At 39.3% G+C, this 17,149-nt stretch overlaps 1 protein-coding gene across 5 annotated transcripts in view; it reads right to left on the bottom strand.

The window, feature by feature from the left end:
• Positions 1-17,149, bottom strand: part of wdr7 (WD repeat domain 7) — a 573,837-nt gene that overhangs the window by 493,241 nt on the left and 63,447 nt on the right. The window lies entirely within an intron of this gene.

The following is a 17,149-nucleotide window of genomic DNA, read 5'->3' as shown; positions in this document are numbered from 1 at the left end:
ACATTGTACATCTGCCTTTTCTTGATTTGAGATTGTTGTCCAATTTCAGAGTCCAAACGCTAAAAATAAATAGTTCAAGCTTTGCTCTTTATCTACATGACATCCAAATCACTCAGCTGGATTGCTGCTTTCCAATCCACTTAGGAAGAATCGGTTATCTGGTTAAAAACATTAAAAGCAGTACACTGATGGGCAATCTACATTAAAAGGGCATCATAAAAATGCCTTCTGCAAAAATCAGTTTATAATGGGCAAGTTAGAGTTTCACTGATCAAGATTTACCCCAAGTTTTGAGAATCTGATTGTATTTTGTAAGGCTTACAACCTTATAAGCAAAAAAATAAAGGCTGTAATCACTCCTCCAAATGTAAATTTTATGAAGGTCATAAAGTGGAATATAACACTTGCAATAAGTGGAAAGGATATGTTGTAATTTTTCATGCCTGAGAAACCAAATCTCGAAAGCAAGATTGTGCTTCTCAGAACAATCTAAAACTTATTTTTTAATATTTTGCAGAATCTTGGGGATCGCCTTTCTTTTAAACATTAAGTACATATATTTTGTTATTCTGTTCAATGACAAAATCAGGACAATGACAACTTTCTATCACAGAAATTGAACACCTTACCATTCTCTTAAGAAGAAAGAGTCAAAGAGCAACACAGCACACAAACAGACCCTTCTGCACCTCTAGTACATGCCAAACTGTCATTCTGCCTATTCCTATCAACTTACAGCTGGACCATAGTTCTCCCTTCCAGCTATTTATCCAAACTTCTCTTAAATTTGCAATTTTGCCTCCAACCACCATTAGCTCATTCCGCACTCACGCTATCTTCTAAGTGAACTTGTTCCCCGCTTGGGTCTCCCTTAAATATTTCATCTTTTACTCTTAACCTACAACCTCCAGTTCTAGTCTCACCCAACACATTGACAAAAGCCTACTTTCATTTACCCTGCATATACCCCTAATAATTTTGCATACCTCTATCAAATTTCACCTCATTCTCCTGTGCTCCAAGGAAAAAGAACACATTAAGAATATTTATTTCATTAACACCCGATGTGAAATGGGAGTAGGTGGAAAGAAGAAAAAAGGGTTCTGAGAGTCCTTTTTTGCCCAGTTCTAGCTCATAGTTAAATTAAGTGTCACATAGAATAATCAAAGTCCCATGACCATAATTGTTCTTGGCAAATATTCCTACAGAAGTGGTTTGCTATTGCCTTCTTCTGGACAGTATCTTTACAAGATGGGTGACCCCAGCCATTATCAATAATCTACAGAGATTCTCTGTCTGCCTGGTGTCAGTGGTCACACATCCAGGTTTTGTGACATACACCAAGTGCTCATACAACCTCCATCACCTACCACCATGGTTAGCAATAATAATCATTCACAAAATGGCAGGCTACATGAAAAAAAAACACATGGGGAGGAAAAGGAAAGGCAGAAAACAGAAGGTAAAAAAGAAATCCATCACATTCTCAAGACAACCTCCATAGGAACATAAGAAATAGGAGCAGGAGTAGGCCACCTGGCCCGCCGAGCCTGCCCTGCCATTCAATAAGATCATGGCTGACCTGGCCATGAGCTCATCTCTACCTGCCTGCCTTTTCCCCATAACATTTAATTCCCCTACGATGCAAAAATCTGTCCAACCTCCTCTTAAATATATTTACTGAGCGTCCACTGCTCCATTGGGCAGAGAATTCCACAGATTCATCACCCTCTGGGAAAAACAATTCCTGCTCATCTCCATCCTAAATCTATTCCCCCGAATCTTGAGGCTATGCCCCTAGTTCTAGTCTCACCTACCAGCGGAAAAAACTTTCCGACTTCTATCTCACCTATCCCTTTCATAACTTTATGTGTCTATAAGAACCTAAAATAAAAACCTACAAAATCTATAAAAACCTAAATGGCTTCACAGTTCAAAAAACTACTTTTCAAACCAGTGATTGATATACTATAGAAAATTAGGTAACCAATAATGTGCACAACAAGATCACAAAAATAGCCATGAAATAAATAAGCAGTTCATCTATTTTCAGATGTTGGCTGAGGGGAGGTCTGCAATACTTCATTGAAAAAGAATAACATCTTTTGATCTATCATCAGGGACATGCAAGATACATTGCGGACACTTAACAGACTCTTAGTTAAGTACAAGGATGAAATGATTAATTTATTTAACAGACAGCAAGGGTTTCAGCACATGGATGAAAAGATAGAACTGGAAGTCTATGTGGAAGGGAAGTAATAGATTAATCCTAAAATAGGTTAACGGATTAGCACAGCACTGTGCACCAAGGTCCTGTACTGTTATAATATAGTTTTGTTTTAAAAAGCCAACCAAAAGATAGCATCTCTGACCAAGTAGTTAATAACATTTTGGTTAAGTCATTGGGCAAAAATTTCAGAAGTGTAGATAGATGATCTAAAACTCATGATTTGCAGTCTCACGACTGGATCACAATTAATTCAATAAATCAGAAACAGGATTTTGTCTCAGTGACAGAAAGCAAATGGCAGTGTTTTTGTCCCTGGAAGAGGGCTACTAATATAGTTCCAGGGCTCAAAGGGATGCTCAGCTATATTGCTTTTCAATGTGATAAGCATTTTTGGCCATTCTACCTCATTGACCATCGAGTTCTAGGCCTTTACCACACTGTGGATGATAACCTTTTTCCTCATCTTCCTTCTAATCCTATCACTCAAAAACTATGCCTCACCACTCCTATTTCTAGATCGGCTTTATTCATCTAGTCTCTCTAGGTCCTGGCATAAATATCGTGGTTCCAAAAGATGACAGATGATACAGTAATTCCCAAGATTGAGAAACATCCTCAAGTTACAGTATTGCCAATCCTCCTGTTGTGAAGCCTTGGCCTTCTCTACCTGTGGGTAAGTAGTGGAAAACCAGTTCCATTAAGTAGAAAATGGAAAATCAGAATCAGCTTTATTATCACTGACATTTGTTGTGAAATCTGTTGTTTTGAAAATTATGTATTACAATGCAGTACATAACATCTAACCATAAGTTATAAACAGAATTTCTAAACAGCATAAAAAGAGATAAAAAGTAGTGAGGCAGTGTTCATGGACCATTCAGAAATCTGGTAATGGATAAAAGAGGCTGTCCTAAAAATTTGAGTGCGTCTGTTCAGGCTCCAGTACCTCCTTCCTGATGGTAGTAAGGAAAAGAGGACTTATCCTGGATGGTGAGGGTTCTTCATTATGGATACTGCCATATTGAGGCATTGCCTTTTGAAGATGTCCTTGATGGAACTGGCTGGGTCAACAACTCTCTGCAGCTTTATTCAATCACGTGCATTAAGCACCTCTGTATAGATGGCATAGAATATAGACAGTGATGCAGCCAGTCAGAAAATTCTCCATTGTACATCTGTAGAAATTTGCTAGAGCGCTTAGTGATATGCCAAATCTCCTCAAACTCCTAATTAAGTATTGCCATTGGAGTGCCTTCTTTGCAACTGCACAAATATATTTGGCCCAGGATAGATCCTCTGATATGTTGATATTCATGAACTTGAAATTGCTGACCCCTGAATGAGGACTCGTGTGTGTTCTCCCCACACCTTCTTTCCACAGTCCACAATCAATTCCTTGGTCTTACTGACATTTAATGCAAGGTTGGTGTTGCAACAATAACTCAATCTATTTCACTGTTGTACACCTTCTCATCACCATCTGAGATTCTGCCAACAACTGTTATATTATCAGTTAGTTTATAGATGGCTCTTGAGTTGTGCCTAGCCACAAAGTTGTGGGTATAGGGGGAGTAGAACAGCAGAAGCACAAATCCTTCAGGTGCGCTTGTCTGGATTGTTAGAAACATAGAAAACCTACAGCACAATACAGGCCCTTCGGCCTACAAAGCTATGCCCAACATGTCCCTACCTTAAAACTACCTAGGCTTACTCATAGCCTTCTATTTTTCTAAACTCCATGTACCTATCCAGAAGTCTCTTAAAAGACCCTATCATTTCCGCCTCTACCGCCGCCACTGGCAGCCCATTCCACACACTCACCACTCTCTGCATAAAAAACTTACCCCTGACATCTCCTCTGTACCTAATTCCAAGTACCTTAAAACTATGCCTTCTCATGCTAGCCATTTCAGCCCTGGGAAAAAGCCTCTGACTATCCTCACGATCAATGCCTCTCATTATCTTATACACCTCTATCAGGTCACCTCTCATCCTCCGTTGCTCCAAGGAGAAAAGGCCGAGTTCACTCAACCTATTCTCATAAGGCATGCTCCCCAATCCAGGCAACATCCTTGTAAATCTCCTCTGCACCCTTTCTATGGCTTCCACATCCTTCCTGTAGTGAGGTGACCAGAATTCAGTACAGTACTCCAAGTGGGGTCTAACCAGGGTCCTATATAGCTGCAACATTACCTCTCGGCTCTTAAACTCAATCCTATGACTGATGAAGGCCAATGCATCGTATGCCCTCTTAACCACACAGTCAACCTGTGCAGCAGCTTTGAGTGTCCTATGGACTCAGACCCCAAGATCCCTCTGATCCTCCACACTGTCAAGGGTCTTACCATTAATACTATATTCTGCCATCATATTTGACCTACAAAACTGAAACACCTCACACTTATGTGGGTTGAACTCTATCTGCCACCTCTCAGCCCAGTTTTGCATCCCAGCAATGTCCCGCTGTAGTGTGGACAGCCCTAAGTTGATGCTCCCAACCTTTGTGTCATCAGCAAATTTACCAACCCATCACTCTACTTCCTCATCCAGGTCATTTATAAAATTCATGAAGAGTAGGGGTCCCAGAACACATCCCTGAGGCACACCACTGGTGACCGACCTCCATGCAGAATATGACCCGTCTACAACCACTCTTTGCCTTCTGTGGGCAAGCCAGTTCTGGGTCCACAAAGCAATGTCCCCTTGGATCCCATGCTTCCTTACTTTCTCAATACGCCTTGCATGGGGTACCTTATCAAATGCCTTGTTGAAATCCATATACACTGCATCTACGGCAATGATGATTGTTAGTAAGGAAGCAATTTTATTTTCAATCCATACTAACTGTGGTGGTCTCCGAATGCGGAAGGTAATCCAAAAATTAGATTCTTATTTAAAGAGCCAAGAGGGAAAGCAAGTTCTAGACTTTAGCTACCGAATCCTCGAGGGTTAAAAAAAAACATGGGAATCATATGTAGGCTTCTAAATAGCGTGGGGTTGTGATTGCAAAGGAAGCTGGAAAAGGCATGTAATAAGGGTAACGTCACAATGGTAATGGGGGACTTCAATATAAAAGGGAATGCCTACAGGATGGCTTTTTAGAGCAGTTTGTGCTTAAGCCTACTAGGGGAAAGGCCATCTTAGACTAGGTGTTGTGTAATAATTCAGATCATATTAGAGAGCTTAACATAAAGGAACCCTTAGGAGACAGTGATCATAATAAGACTGAATTCATACTGGAGCTTGAGAGAGAGAGAGAAGCATAAGTCACATGTTATCTGTATCGGATGGAATGAAGGGAATTACAGAGGCATGAGAGAGAAGCTTTCCCAGGTGGATTACAAGAAGATACTGGCAGAATGACGGCACAGCAGAGAAGGCTTAATTTTCTGGGAATAGTTCACAAGGTGCAGAATAGATATGACCCACAGAAGAAGTTGTTCTCAAATGGCACGGGTAGGTAACCATGGTTGACAAGGACTGCATAAAAGCCAAGAAAAGGGCATAAAAGGTAGCAAAAGTGAGTGGGAAGTTGGATGATCGAGAAGCTTTTAAAATCCAACAAAAAGCAACTATAAAAGTTATAATAAAGGAAAACATGAAATATGAGGGAAAACTAGCTAAGAAAATAAAGCAGGATGCTGGAAGTTTTTTTTTCAGTTATATAAAAAGTAAAAGGGAAGTGAGAGTTGATATTGGACCACTGGAAAATGATGCTGGTGAGGTAGTAATGGGGGACAAAGAAATGGCAGATGAACTTACTGAGTATTTTGTATCAGTCTTCACTGTGGAAGACACTAGCAGTGTACCGGAAGTCCGTGAGTGTCAGGGAGCAGGAATGAATGCCATTGCTATTACAAAGGAAAAAGTGCAAGGCAAACTCAAAGGTCTTAAGGTAGATAAGTCAACTGGATCTGATGGACCACATTCCAGACTCCTGAGAGAGATTGCTAAAGAGATAACAGATGCATTGGTCATGATCTTTCCAGAAATCAGCAATCCAAGATGGCGGCGCGACACAGCTCGCAGCAGCCTCTCCAGAGTTGATATCTGTTATTTGTTAAGCGGGGTGCCGTGCACAATCCTAATCTGATGAAAAATGGATGCGGGAACATGGAGGAACATCTGGAAATCTCCAGGAAGTCCTTCTTCGATGCTGTTGCTGTTGTGAGGTCCGGGTCTCTGCTGAGAAGAACAGGCCCCCAGTCCTCGGGGTCGTGTTGCTGGTGGCCGTTGGCGGGGGCGTCTTAATGTGCTCGGCAGAGTATGGTGCTCGGAGAGGCTGTGCCAGAGGGGATGGTCGGAGGCTCGACGGACTCGAAGTCCGCTGCGGTCGGGGCGCTTTCACTGTGTGCTGCGTCTGCGAGGCTGAGTCCGGCGCCGTGGAAGTCCATAGCGGGGGTATCCCCTTCTGCCGTCTGCGTGGGATGACGAGTCTATCAGGACCCTGAGGACTTGTGGAAACTGTGTGGTGGTTTCTTTCGAACTTATAGTCTTTTAACACCTTTGGACTATTTTTTACTGTGCCCATGGTCTGTTTTTATTTATCAACTATGGTATTGTCTGCACTGTTGTAACTATATGTTAACTATTACTATATGTAACTATGTGGTTTTGTGTAGGTCTTGTAGCTTTAGTTTTTGGTTTGTTGGGTGGTAGAGTTGGTCTCCTGACTTGGTGTGTCTGGGCAGTCATGTCTGGTGGATTTGGAGCTCCTTTCCGGGGAACGCGCTAAGATGGTAGCGCGATATTAATACGCAGCAGCCTCTCCGGACTCTGGATTGGGGATTGCAAAACATTATGTGGATTTTCTGGTGTAGTCTGTTTTGTCATGTGCTTTTGTGATATCATTCTGGAGGAACGTTGTCTCATTTTTTAACTGCATTGTATTTGTGGTTTCTAAATGACAATAAACTGAAATTCAATTCAATTCAATTCAGAATTACTTGATTCTAACAAGGTCTGGGAGGACTGGAAAATTGCAAATGTCACTTCACTCTTTAAGAATAGAGGAAGGCAAAAGAAAGGAAATTTTAGGCCAGTTATTCTAACCTCGGTGGTTGGGAAAGTGCTGGAGTCTATTATTAATGATAAGGTTTCGGGATACTTGGAAACTAATGACAAAGGAAGTCAAAATCAGCATGGCTTCTGTAAAGGGAAATCTTGCTTGACCAATCTGTTAGAGTTCTTTTACAGAGTAACCAGCAGGGGTGGACAAAGGAGAGGCAGTGATTGTCATTTACTCGGACTTTCAAAAAGGTATTTGATAAGGTGCCACACATGAGGCTGTTTAACAAGATAAAATCCCATGGCATTACAGGAAAGATACTGGCATGGAGAGAGGAATGGCTGACAGGCAGGAGGCAGCAAGTGGGAATAAAGGGGACCTTTTTCTGGTTGGCTACCAGTGACTAGTGGTGTTCCTCAGGGGTCAGTATTGGGACGACTACTTTTCACATTGGTTGTCAATGATTTAGATAATGGAATTGATGGCTTTGTGGCAATGCTTAAGACAAATTGGAAGAATGGGCAAAAAAGTGGCAGATGGAACACAGTGTTGGGAAATGTACAATAATGCAATTTGGTAAAAGGGACAATAGTGCAGACTATTACCCAAATGGGAAGAATATTCAAACCTCAGGAGGTACAGAGGAACTTGGGAGTCCTCGTGCAAGACTCTCAGAAGGCTAACTTACAGGTTGAGTTTGTGGTAAAGAAGGCAAATGCAATGTTGGCATTTATTTCAAGGGAAACAAAATATAAAAGAAGATGATGCTGAGGTTTTATAAGACACTAGACAAGCCGCACTTGGAATACCGTCAACAGTTTTGAGCCCCATATCCCAGAAAGGATGTGTTGTCATTGGAGAGAGTCCAGAGGAGGTTCATGAAGATGATTCTGGGAATGAAGGGTTTAACATGTGATGAGAGTTTGGGAGCTTTGGGCCTGTACTCATTGGCATTAGAAGAATGCGTGGAGATCTCATTGAAACCTACCGAATGTTGAAAAGACTAGATAAGGTGGATGTGCAGAGGATGTTTCCTATGGTGGGGGTATCCAGAACTTGAGGGTACAGCCTCAAAATTTTATAGGTGCTTCCAATTTCACATTTAAGTTTTAAATGGTTATATAGATTTTTTAGCTTTTGAACGTACAGGTTTCCCCCACTATCCGAAGGTAGAGCGTACCTATGAAACCATTTGTAAGCCGAAATATCATAAAGTGAAGAAGCCATTACCATTAATTTATATGGGGAAAAGTTTTTGAGCATTCCCAGACCTAAAAAATAACCTACCAAATCATACCAAATAGTACATAAAACCTAAAATAACATGAACATATAGTAAAAGCAGGAATGATATGATAAATACACAGCCTATATAAAGTAGAAATATTGTATGTATGGTGTAGTTTCACTTATCAGAATCAGGAAGCCAAAATCAATTTGGAGAGGGAAAAAAAAATCGGCACGTACACGCCTACACACGTACACACATGCGCACACAACTGCCCGCACAAGGCTTCATGGTCATGGTAGTCTTTCTCGGGGTAAATATACATATAAAGCGGGCATCTTCTTTTCGTAAAAGCGAAAATCCTCTTTGGTTAGCGAAAACAGGTACTGATGTAAGTCTTTCTAACTGCAAGCTGTCGCAAAGCGAACGTTTGAAAAACAGGGGCCACCTGTATCTGTTTTCTCAGCAGTTTTCAGCAGGGATTGTGCTGGCCTTCATGTTAGTCAATTATATCCCTCAAAACCAGAGCATCTTACAAGGTTTCGTTGATCAGATTCAGGACACCCTCAGCAAGCAAGTTCATTCCTTTGAACTCAAAATAATTAATGCAAGGCCTCACCAATGTAGAGGAGGCCATATCAGGACTACCAGTTACAAAAGATGACCTCAGCAGACTCATGGGTGAAGAGTTGCCTTGACTGGAAGATCCGTTTGGGACCTGAACAGAGGTGAGGTGAATGGGCAGGGATAGCATTTCTCTCATTTGCAAGGATAGACATTAGTGAGGATGGACGAATGGACAGGGGACTTACGGAGGAAGTGATCCCTGTTTAAAGTGGAGAGTGGGGACAGGGAAGTAAAGATGTATTTAGCTGTAAGATCCCTTTGGAGATTGTGGAAGGTGTGGAGAACGATGTGTTGGATATGGAGGGCCATGGCGTGGTAAATGAGAACAAGAGGAACGCTTATCACCATTAAAGATGCAGGAAGATGGGGTAATAGAACACTACAGCACAAACAGGCCAAATTATTAATCTGCTGTGTCCCATTGGCAGTCAAAGCTGCCCAACACATCACCAGCATTAGCCTAACCACCATCAAGGACACATATACAAAAAGATGTCGGAAAAGGGTCAGTAACATCATGAATGATCCCAACCACCCAGCTCATGGACTGTTTGTTCCACTCCCATTAGCAAGGAGGCTACATAGCATTCACGTCAGGACCACCAGGCTCAAAAGAGTTACTTTCCCCAAGCAGTAAAGCTGATCAACACCTCCACCCATTAGCCACTCCTGTGCTTAGTGTCACTTTATGGATGTACAATCATTGTATATAAGCTATCTTATGTATTCATATTTATTGCACTTTTATTATAATTTGTGTTCTTTAGCTTATTTTATTTTCTTTTTGTGCTGCATCAGATACTGAATAGCAATTATTTCATTCTCCTTTACACTTGTTCTGGAAATTACATTAAATAATCTTGAATCTTTTAACATCATTTCATACCACCAGGAAATTATCTGCTCAACTCATTGGTCACGAATCACAAAAATACTATCGATGATCAGGCCCATGTTAATGTGTCTGTCCAAAAGATTAAATTTATCCAATTGCAGCATCCAATTGTGTTTTATTGAACATGTGGCCTTAACCATGTTTTAGGATAACTGCTTAACAATGCAGATATTGAGAACAGAGCAACAACAAGCAAGTAATGTCACTGATCCTTCAGATGATCCCAACTATGATTAATAATTTGCAATTGGGAAAAGAATTTTATTTTAATCTTAAAATGAAGGATGAGAGTGTCTGTAAAATCTATGAATAAATTTGGATTTTATTTGTAAACTTCATTTATAATCAGCAACAAATTTGCATACACCAAACCCAAAAAAAGGAAGCTATGCACAATACATACATAATAACCTGATCTTGTTGCCAAATGATCTAGGGGAAAAAAACAGTAATACTAGCTTATTCTGAGATTTACTAGAACCAAAGGACATGGCCTCAAGATTCAGGGGAGTAGATTTAGGACAGAGATGAGGAGGAACTTTTTTCCCCCAGAGAGCAGTGAATCTGTGGAATTCTCCGCCCAGTAAAGCAGTGGAGGCTACCTCAGTAAATATATTTAAGACAAGGTTGGATAGATTTTTGCACAGTAGGGGAATTAAGGGTTATGAGGAAAAGGCAGGTAGGTGGAGATGAGTCCATAGCCAAATCAGCCAGGATCTTATTGAATGATGGAGCAGGCTTGATGGCCTACTCCTGCTACTATTTATGTTCTTATTTTGAATCTACAAATTGAGGAGTTATTGTGAACAAGTTCCTAAGTAATACCTGGAATGATATGAAATTCTATTTTTTTTTAGTGATACAGTGTGGAATAAGCCCTTCTGACACTTCAAGCCAAGCCGCCCCAACAACGCCGCATCCCAAATTAACCCTAACCTAATCATGGGACAATTTACAATGACCAATTAACCTACCCAGTACGGCTTTGGACTGTAGAATGAAACTGGAGCACCCAGGGAAAACCCACACATTCCACAGGGATAACATATAGAAACTCCTTCCAGAATGGCGCCAGAATTGAACTCCAAAATACTCCAAGCTTTAATAGCGCCACACTAGCCGCGATGCTACCCATCAAACTAGTTAACGAGAAGATGCTGCAAGAATTTTTGTGTTTTGTTTTTCTGTTTGAGGGTATGAATGACATTTTGCTATTTGTACTGCTTGTCTGTTGCTTTTTGCCTCAGTTAACCAAGATTACAATTCTGGAGAGGATTTTTTTTTAAATCAATATTAAAGCTACAAATACCATGGAATACATAGCCCTGGTGATACCATAGCATCCCCTGCTGGTTAACTACAAAGACTGCAAAAACTGCATTCTCCAACAAAGAAAACTAACTCTGCTTCAATTTCTGCAAATAATGCTGAAATACTGCTGCTATTAAAATAAATAAGTAATGACATACTACTTCCCCTAACTGTTTATATAATATTTACTCTTGTCCTCCAAACCTTGACAAGCAAGTGCAAATTTCACTGATCTTATTAAAATAGACACTATATCAGGTCTACCAATGGCAATGCTGCTTTGTCATTTCACATCACAGCAGACATTTTCAAATTGCGTCAACCCTGGTCCTTATGAAATGCAGTAGCTCAAAAGAATACATTTCAGTGTATTTCAAGTTGTTAAAATCTTCTTTACTGTGTCTAACAAAAATGTAACTTATAAAATCCACATTGAAAAAAGAAAAATACAAAGTCAAAATTTGAATAAAATGTTTTCTATTCAAATGTAATTCCTTCTTAAAAATGCATACACTACCCTACGATGTTACTTTAATTGCTCATTCAAGTCAAATCTATGTGTGGGATCATCTTCTGTAAAAATTGGTTATATTTTTCTGTAAAACAAATGTGTTTAATTTTGGATTGCTTCAAGAGCCACCAAGTGGCTACTTTTGAATTCTAAGAAAGGTACATTAGTAAACTAGGTTGCTAAAAAGCTATTTCTGACTTTTCTACATAATCCACCGTCGATTTCTCATCCCTTCAGCTCCCTTACCACAAGCGTCACGTCCTTCTATTGGGCCGTTAATTATTCATTCATTCGGAGATACAGTACAGAACAAGATGTTTGGCCACAATGAGCCCCAACTCCCAGCAGCACGCCTATTTAATCTTAGCCTAATCACAGGACCATTTACAACAATTAATTAACCTATGGTATATCTTTGGAATGTGGGAGAAAACCAGAGCACCCAGAGGAAACCCACGAAGTCACAGGAAGAACGTATAAACTTCTTAAAGGATTGAACTCCAAACTCCTGAACATCCTGGGTTGTAATAACGATGTGCTAACTGCTATGTAACAATGGCACCCCCAATTATTTCTCATAATCCACGTCTCCAAAACCACTGAAATCACCTTTTTAGTGAAGAGAATAAGTAATGTTAAGATAAAATGCCATTGTTAATAAACTCAAAGAATATGGATCATGTGCAGGCAGAATGGATTAGCTTAATTTAACATCATGTACAGCTATTATGCGCCAATGGGCCTGTTCCTGTGCTGTATTGTTCTATGTTCCAACATCTTCCCTTGGCTCTAAAAGTCTGACTGTGAAACTTCAACTTTACCTTCCTATTGTTGCTGATACTGACAGAACTTATGCACCAAGAAAATTATCATCTCCATTTCTCTTCACACAGATCCATCTAACCACACATGTAGAGTACTTTGAGCATTTTCTGTTTTATTTCAGATTTCTAGCATGAGTTTCTTTTTTGCTCTGCTGCCATCTTGAGGACCTTTTCCATATCTTTTCTTTGAAAACTAATTCTTCCTCACACTGATCAGTGCCCTGCTTTGAACACAATTTTAAACTTAAAATTCAAGTTCAAGTTTATTGTCATCTGATTGTATATACAGCCAAATAAAACAACGTTCCTCCAGACCGTGGCGCATCCACAAAACATATCAGACAAAGCACATAAATTACCACAAATTAATAAAATATGATTCAAATGCATGTAGTGCACAGCACAGGTAAAGAGTAAACTGTTTGTTGTCCTAGTGAATAGACATCAGAGGTGGAAGAATATTCATTAGTCTCACAGCCTGAGGAAAAAAGTTGTCACTCAGTCTGGTAGCCCTAGCCCTAAAACAAGTTTCCTTTAGAACAGAGATGAGAGGAATTTCTTAATCAGTGGGTGGTGAATCTGTGGATTTCATTGTCAGACATCTGTGGAAGCCAAGTCACGGGATATATTTAAAGCGGAGACTGATAGGTTCTTGATTTGTAAGGGGTTATAGGGAGAAGGCAGGAGAATGCTGTTGAGAGGGATATCAGCCATGATGGAAGGGTGGAACAGACTCGGTGAGCCAAATGACTTAATTCTGCTCTCATGTCTTTCTTATGGTCTAATATCATTACGTCTATTACTAACCACAAATTTTCAACTGAACATATGACAGTGACAATCACTGAAATACTTCAGCAAGACATAGGACAAGACTGGGTGTTTAACATACTTGGTTTCAAAGTATCCAGCTTCGACGAAGAGCAAGCGAAAAGTAGGCAGACAGTAATACTGATTAAAGAAGATGTTATGTGTTGGAGAGAGAGAGGGTGTCCAAGTAAAAAGGCAGCATCAACTTGTTCATGTAATTTTTAAAAAATCATCGCACTATCATATGAATAAGTATTTTCTCTGAGCTAACAAATAGTGGCTGAGATAGAGGGGCAAATATGCTGAACATTTACAGAGATTTACAAGAGTAGGACACCAGGGACCCTCAATTACTGATATTAATTGGGATAACATTAGAGTAAAGATTGGAGGGAAGGAATTTTTGTTCCCAACAACTTTGTTTTGTGGAGGTATGGAAAGGAGACATTTCTGGACCTAAATCTTGGGAATAAAATAAGTAGACCATTTTTCAGTGGGAGAACATTTGGGAAACAAGGTGGTATCATTACAAAAGGATAAGGCCATGAAGAAAACTACAGTCAATCTTCTTAATTTCAATGGGATCGATTTCAAATTAGGATAAAATGCAATCAAATTTACTGACAAATCAAATTCTAGGAGAATGATGGATATATTATCAGATGGAATGATCCTTTACGCGGGAATGGGTGGCAGAACAAAAATGTGTCCCTCAAGAGTAAAGGAGGTAGAACATCTGATGAAACAAAAAGATGTGATACTCCAGTCAGAGCAAGACTAAACAGAGCAAGTTGAGAGGAGGATCAAAAAGAAAGCACAGGACTGGCATAGAGTAAGAGACTAGATAAGCGATAAACATAACAATGAATCCAAAAGCTTTCTATAGATGACAAGTAATAAGAGGTAAGAGGCAGGGATGCAGTGATTAAAGTTCAGAAAGTTCAATGAACTAGGACAAGATTAGAATACTATATGAAAAAAGGGTTATCATCAATACCTCAGAAAGAGAGGCAGAAAAGATAATGGATCAGATGAAAATTGTTAAAAGGGGTTAACTGGAAAAGTCACCGAATGGAATACATAGATTGCAGAACGGTTTACTACAATCTTCAAAACCTGCCGGCACATAGGAAAGGTGCCAGAAAGACAGAAAATTTCAAATATGACCCAATCAGTCAAAAAGTAGTTCCACGAACTACAACAATTTTTTTTGATAATATCCTGATGATTTAGACCTGGATGTGGATAAGCATAGATGACTCGAAACTTGATAATGTGGTAAATGAGGAAGATGAGGAGGATAATGCATAAGATGATGCAGGAAAGTCCAGAGAATGAGATTTCATGTGCTGAGATGCAAATAATATAGTTTGGCAGAATAAATGAGAATAAAACAACATACTGTGATTAAGTGGTGCAGTTTTAAAAGACATACAGAAACAGAGATCAGAGTATTAGTGTACAAATCCTTACAGGTGACAAAATGCAGTAAATCACCAATACGCAAGGCATATGAGATACTGGTTTTCACAAAATGTGGTACCGAACACAAAAATTAGAATATTATTTTAAACTCATGAAACACTAGTTCAGCTAGAACAGGTAGCAATGGGGGGTATTCAGAAGTACGACAGACTGCACATTGAATGGTGTCACAACAACCAATATCAGTAACACCAAGGAATTGATGGTGGACTTCACAAAGGAGAAGTCAGAGAGCATGCACCAGTCCTCATTGAGGGTTCAATGGTGGAAAGGGTGGGCAGCTTTAAGTTCTTGGGTGTCATCATCACCGAAGATCTGTCCTGGGCACAACACATTAATGGAATCACAAAGGCAGCAAGCCTGTGGCTCTACTTTTCAGTAGTTTGAGAAGATTTAGTATATCTGACTGGTTGTATCACAGTCCAAAGCACTGGATCAAAAGAGGCTGCAGAGGTTGTAGACTCAGCCAGTTCCATCACGGGCTCAACCCAACCAAGACACCTTCAAGACACCAAGAAGGTGGCATCCATCATTAAGGACCCTAACCATCCAAGATATTGCTTCTGTTCATTACTACTATCAGGGAAGAGGTAAAGAAGCCTGAAAATTAACACTCAGTGATTCAAGAACAGTTTCTTCCCCTGCACCATTTTTCTGAACAAACTGGGAAGTCTACCTCATTATTCTTTTTTTTAAACTATTTCTTTATTTTTGTAATTTATAATAAGTTTATGTCCTTGCATTGTACTGCTACTGCATAACAATAAATTTCACATCATACAAGACAGTGACAATAAACCTGATTCTGAAGTTTGAGGAGACATGCGTCTCTTTCCACTTTAGGAATGATATGACAATTCCAGAATGTGTAGAAAAGATTTACAAAAATGTTTTCTCAGATAGCAAATTTCAGAAGCAAGGTTAGAAAGGAAGAGGCAAGGATAGAGAGCAGATTGAGAAGAGACTTGGTTCGAAGTGTTCAAAATCTTGATGGGCTTAAGGTAAACAGATAGCTGTTCCCACTGGCACATGTTAAAGTGCCAAAGCACAAGGATATAAAATGATGTGCAAAAGATCACAGGTACATACTTTTTTCCATCTTAGACTGAAGTTGTTTATATTTGGAACTCAAAGTATGCAACTTGGATGAAAATTGTTAATCAAGTTCTTCTAAAGAAAATTGGATCATCAATTAAAATAATTAGAGCAATGGAGGTGAATGGAATGGACTGAATTTCAACAAAGAGCCAAAACAAGTATGGGCCAAATGTCTTTTTGCTTTATATTTACTATAAGATTCTAAAATACTCACATTAAAAGCATAAAATTGGCATCCAAAACGTAAGCAAAAGTTAAAAGTCTGACAAATAATTTGGGATTCCTCCCCTTGTCTCTAATTCTAAGTTCTTTCCATTGTTATATTGTCATTAAGCCAAAGCTGATGTAGGGCATGGTGCCAAGTTCATCACCGATAGGCAGGACTTAGAACAGTAGTACAAATAAAATAGGCAACTTTTAGACAAACCATTTCATTAGATGAAAACAAAACTTCCAAAATCTAACTTTTATATAAACAAATTTGACAGATTTAAAATAACAAGATCCAAATCCATAAGGTTAAATAATAGAAAATTAAGTTCCTTCAAGCTAGGCTTTTTTAATTTATTGATCTCTTGCTGGGTATTCTGGATTACTTTGACTCAGAAACCTTGCTTTGATTCAATGAAGAATGGTCCAGGTACTTTGAGCTGCAAGAGTGTAGCTACTGCAAAAACAATGGTTTTACAGTAGGAATGGTAGGAATAACAGGTCATTAAAAAGTACTGTTCTGAATAATTGAAGATATTATTCAAAGTGACCAAATATTCCATATCAGAATCTACCTGTATAAAGTATAATTCATTTAAGACTCCAGCAATGGCACAGGTCATATTTGGAAGGCAGCCTATATTTGGAAACTGGATTCAGATCTGGCTGCAGCTGATGGCATGAAAGCCTTCTCTCACTGATACCTGGAAGATCCTGATTAAATCCACAGTGAAATAATTTAAGATTGATAGATCATGTCAAGAGAACAGAGACCTTAGCTCTCAATCAAGTTCAGGTTGACATTAGAATCATTCTGTTTCCAGATTGAATGACCTTTATAAATGCACTGAAAAATTAAGGAAGCTGAAATATTGCACGAAATAAATAATTTACTTACTTAAATCTATT

This window comes from Hemitrygon akajei, chromosome 13 (genome assembly GCF_048418815.1).
Source record: "Hemitrygon akajei chromosome 13, sHemAka1.3, whole genome shotgun sequence".
In the NCBI taxonomy this organism is placed as follows: Eukaryota; Metazoa; Chordata; class Chondrichthyes; order Myliobatiformes; family Dasyatidae; genus Hemitrygon; species Hemitrygon akajei.
The sequence above is the reverse complement of the archived record's forward strand: the minus strand, read 5'-3'. Positions and strand labels throughout refer to the sequence as shown.